The sequence below is a fragment of the Phyllobates terribilis genome, unplaced genomic scaffold (genome assembly GCF_046119375.1).
Source record: "Phyllobates terribilis strain yellow unplaced genomic scaffold, ASM4611937v1 Scaffold_250__1_contigs__length_2853362, whole genome shotgun sequence".
Classification (NCBI taxonomy): domain Eukaryota; kingdom Metazoa; phylum Chordata; class Amphibia; order Anura; family Dendrobatidae; genus Phyllobates; species Phyllobates terribilis.
The window spans coordinates 8,837-13,924 of NW_027363010.1; the positions used below are offsets into that span (position 1 = coordinate 8,837).

Genomic DNA, 5,088 nt, shown 5'->3' on the forward strand with positions numbered 1-5,088 from the left:
CCGAAGAGGGGTCTTATTAAACATTGACCTGTCTTTAGATGAAAAGGGAGCTTTTTTTTTTCTTTCTTTCTTTTATTGTATTCCTACTTCTTCCCTGAACATGATTTTTTATTTTTTTTTAAATCTGCCATACTGTTCCAGAGATATGGGCCTTTTTACTTACTGCTAAATTTTATGATCTATATCAAAGGGGGCGTGGCTCACAGGATCCTCAGGGGCGTGTCTTTAGGCTGCTCTGCATAATTATCCTGTGGGCCACGCCCCCTTATAAAGATTACACACAATCAACACTAAATAAAAAGGCCCATATCTCTGCAACCGTATGGTGGATTTAAAAAAATGAAAAAGTGTAATACTCGGGGGAGCAGCGGGAATAAAGTAAGGGCAAACACTGGTCACTTCTGACTTGGTGACATGTCCTCTTTAAAGTAGAATTTTTGTTCTTCTTCAATTCTGGTTATTGTATGTGATAAATTGGGAACATGTCATTTACTTACAGGATTGTGCTGGCGTTATCCTTTACTCTGCTGAATCTGCTACCCAAGTGGCCCTCGATGGTATTCAGTGTCTAGGTAAGGAGAGTCTAACCTGTGCCTTTTGGCCAACACCTAAATCCACCAGCACTACTGATACATATTTATTCTTCAGTTTTGCCCTCGATGTTTCCAGCAGTCCACAACACAAAGCGATCACCATTACGGCTGTGGGGGTTTTTTTTGGTTTTTTTTTGCCTAATGTTTTCAGCCGATTCATCAATTGAGCAAACTCTGTGCCCGAAAAATATAACCTCCATAATTGATTTTATATGATACATTTCTCGCACAAAATTTTGCGCTGTGTTAGAGGAGCATCCAATTTTTTTTTCATTAAAGTCACAAAAAAAAAAAGATTAAAGACGAAAATAAAGAATTCATTGTACTGTGTGCGCCATTTTGAAGAATTATTTTGGTGCAAAAAAAACCCCATCAAGTAATGATCCAAGATGTAAAAAAAAAAAAAAAATGAGAAAATGACTTTAAATTTTAACTGCAAATGAAACTTGCCCTATGTGTCTTCACCTGTATGAAAAGACTGGGATGGCTCTGGGAGCAAGCGCACCACCACCGCTGTGTTTTCATATATAGGCATCTCCAATGTTTAGGAATTCAGTGTTGACAAGCGTTGCGATTTGTGCAAGTAAAGGTGTCAGGTTTAGATTGTTGCCTGTATTCACTTTAAGGGAATCTTTAAGTAGGTTTTTGTTATATAATCGGAGAGCAGCATGGTGGAGGGGCAGAGACCCTGATTCCAGCGATGTGTCATTTTTGATACAAAAACAGTTTTCTCTGCTGCAGAGCTCTAAATGCTTAGCCCTGTATAACCCCTCCCACACCACTGATTGGCAGCTGTGTATAACACCCGCCCACACTACTGATTGGCAGCTGTGTATAACCCCCGCCCACACTACTGATTGGCAGCTGTGTATAACCCCCGCCCACACTACTGATTGGCAGCTGTGTATAACCCCCGCCCACACTACTGATTGGCAGCTGTGTATAACCCCCGCCCACACTACTGATTGGCAGCTGTGTATAACCCCCGCCCACACCACTGATTGGCAGCTGTGTATAACACCCGCCCACACTACTGATTGGCAGCTGTGTATAACCCCCGCCCACACCACTGATTGGCAGCTGTGTATAACCCCCGCCCACACCACTGATTGGCAGCTGTGTATAATCCCCGCCCACACCACTGATTGGCAGCTGTGTATAACCCCCGCCCACACCACTGATTGGCAGCTGTGTATAACCCCCGCCCACACCACTGATTGGCAGCTGTGTATAACCCCCGCCCACACCACTGATTGGCAGCTGTGTATAACCCCACCCACACTACTGATTGGCAGCTGTGTATAACCCCCGCCCACACCACTGATTGGCAGCTGTGTATAACCCCTGCCCACACCACTGATTGGCAGCTGTGTATAACCCCTGCCCACACCACTGATTGGCAGCTGTGTATAACCCCCGCCCACACCACTGATTGGCAGCTGTGTATAACCCCCGCCCACACCACTGATTGGCAGCTGTGTATAACCCCCGCCCACACCACTGATTGGCAGCTGTGTATAACCCCTGCCCACACCACTGATTGGCAGCTGTGTATAACCCCCGCCCACACCACTGATTGGCAGCTGTGTATAACCCCGCCCACACTACTGATTGGCAGCTGTGTATAACCCCCGCCCACACCACTGATTGGCAGCTGTGTATAACCCCCGCCCACACCACTGATTGGCAGCTGTGTATAACCCCCGCCCACACCACTGATTGGCAGCTGTGTATAACCCCCGCCCACAACACTGATTGGCAGCTGTGTATAACCCCCGCCCACACCACTGATTGGCAGCTGTGTATAACCCCTGCCCACACCACTGATTGGCAGCTGTGTATAACCCCCGCCCACACCACTGATTGGCAGCTGTGTATAACCCCCGCCCACACCACTGATTGGCAGCTGTGTATAACCCCCGCCCACACCACTGATTGGCAGCTGTGTATAACCCCTGCCCACACCACTGATTGGCAGCTGTGTATAACCCCTGCCCACACCACTGATTGGCAGCTGTGTATAACCCCCGCCCACACCACTGATTGGCAGCTGTGTATAACCCCCGCCCACACCACTGATTGGCAGCTGTGTATAACCCCTGCCCACACCACTGATTGGCAGCTGTGTATAACCCCCGCCCACACCACTGATTGGCAGCTGTGTATAACCCCCGCCCACACCACTGATTGGCAGCTGTGTATAACCCCCGCCCACACCACTGATTGGCAGCTGTGTATAACCCCCGCCCACACCACTGATTGGCAGCTGTGTATAACCCCCGCCCACACCACTGATTGGCAGCTGTGTATAACCCCCGCCCACACCACTGATTGGCAGCTGTGTATAACCCCCGCCCACACCACTGATTGGCAGCTGTGTATAACCCCCGCCCACACCACTGATTGGCAGCTGTGTATAACCCCCGCCCACACCACTGATTGGCAGCTGTGTATAACCCCTGCCCACACCACTGATTGGCAGCTGTGTATAACCCCTGCCCACACCACTGATTGGCAGCTGTGTATAACCCCCGCCCACACCACTGATTGGCAGCTGTGTATAACCCCCGCCCACACCACTGATTGGCAGCTGTGTATAACCCCCGCCCACACCACTGATTGGCAGCTGTGTATAACCCCCGCCCACACCACTGATTGGCAGCTGTGTATAACCCCCGCCCACACCACTGATTGGCAGCTGTGTATAACCCCCGCCCACAGCACTGATTGGCAGCTGTGTATAACCCCCGCCCACAGCACTGATTGGCAGCTGTGTATAACCCCCGCCCACACCACTGATTGGCACCTTCCTGTGTACACTATATATTGATAGAAAGCTGCTGATCAGACACCTAGTGCTGTAATGATAATATCCTGCTGATTTAAGACTGATTTTATTGATACAGCAGCACACAGCCCTGTAGTAACACATTGCTGGAATCTGGCCGGACATTATTCTGATCTCAGATTACATAGACAATCCTGCTGACAGATTCCCATTAAAAGGTTCTTCCCGTCCTCTGCTCCCCATCCTCTGGCTTCCTGCTTGCTCCTGATGATTGACAGTTCGGACCAGAGGTGCCACCCGTCCTGTGCGCTCTCCAGTGCTGCAATCAGAAGCAGCCTTCCCTCCTGGAGAATCAGAGGACAGAGGCATAATGAAGCCGGCCGGATCCAGAGCGGACAGCACTCCTTCCCTAGGAGACCGACCACCTCTGACAGACTGGCAGAGGTGGCTGGTGACCTAAAAATATCTCTCTTCTCTAGGTCTGAGAGGATTTTTAATAAGAAGTAAATTGAAAAGTTTTTACCGTATTTTGCAATTTTACCCATGAAGACTGAGACCACCCCATGTTCACTGTTCTTTTATAAATGTTTATTTCTCCACAGGGGGCAATGGCTATATAAACGACTACCCGATGGGCCGCTTCCTTCGTGATGCCAAGCTTTATGAAATAGGGGCTGGTACTACCGAGGTTCGGAGACTGGTCATAGGAAGAGCCTTCAATGCTCTGTACAAGTAACCTGCCGACCTTGGAGATCACCGATCATGGCTCTAACTCCGAACTCAATCCGCAAAAATCTCTCTGCACCCGGGTGGATGAGGAGCGATGGGCACTCACTGCCTAAAACACTTACCTCGTAGCTGCGAGCCTCGTGGCCGCACAGACTGGACTGTTAGGAGACCGGACCGGTCCAGTGCTCTGTCTACCGACTGTTTATCAAGTGAATGTGAAGATTCTTATACCGGGGACATGAAACCATGAACCGTATAGTTATATCCAAGAGATGGGGGGCTCTGATCACCCCCACTGATCACTGTTTATGGAGTCTGTGTATTGCTCCAGGAACAAATAAAGCATACGTCAATCATCTGTCATTATTTTCCCCAGTGCTGTCTATAGTGATATCTACAGCCTGTTAAAGGAGTTGTCTGGGACTTAAACATTTAACATTGATGACTTATCCTTAGTATAGGTCATCAATGTCTGATCGGTGGGGGTGCGACACTCTGCACCCCCGCCAATCTGCTGTTCCTGGTGTCAGCGGCCAGGACTGATCAGTTACAGAGCTGCACAGTGGGTGCGACCGGGCACTGCACTCCACCGGGCACTGCACTCCACCTGCTATTGATTTGAATAGGGGGCGGATGTGCAGTACCGGCCGCGGCCACTATACAGGCGCTGTGCAGATCCATAACTGAGCAGTTTTGTGACGCCGCCGACATCAGGAACAGCTGACTGGTGGGAGTCCCGGGTGTCTCACCCCCACCAATCATACATTAGTGACCTGTCACCAATGTAAGTCTTAAAGGGGTTGTCTAAGTGTAACCCACCCTGTAAGAGCAGAGATGCATTACAGAAAGTGGATGCTTCATCTCTTCATTCCTGTCCTGTCTGTCATCCTGCATAGTCCAGTGAAGGCAATGGCAGGAGAAATGCATGCTGGGAGGTGAAAGGAAGTCAGTTCCAGCTCCTATAGTGCTGATGAAATA

General features: G+C 49.5%; 1 long non-coding RNA gene across 1 annotated transcript; it reads left to right on the forward strand.

Annotated features, from left to right (window-relative positions):
• Positions 1–491: 491 nt before the first annotated feature.
• Positions 492–4,471, forward strand: LOC141218889 (uncharacterized). The gene is made up of 2 exons (XR_012287573.1): positions 492–572; positions 3,984–4,471. It is a non-coding gene; the product is annotated as an uncharacterized lncRNA (long non-coding RNA).
• The last annotated feature ends 617 nt before the right edge of the window (positions 4,472–5,088 follow it).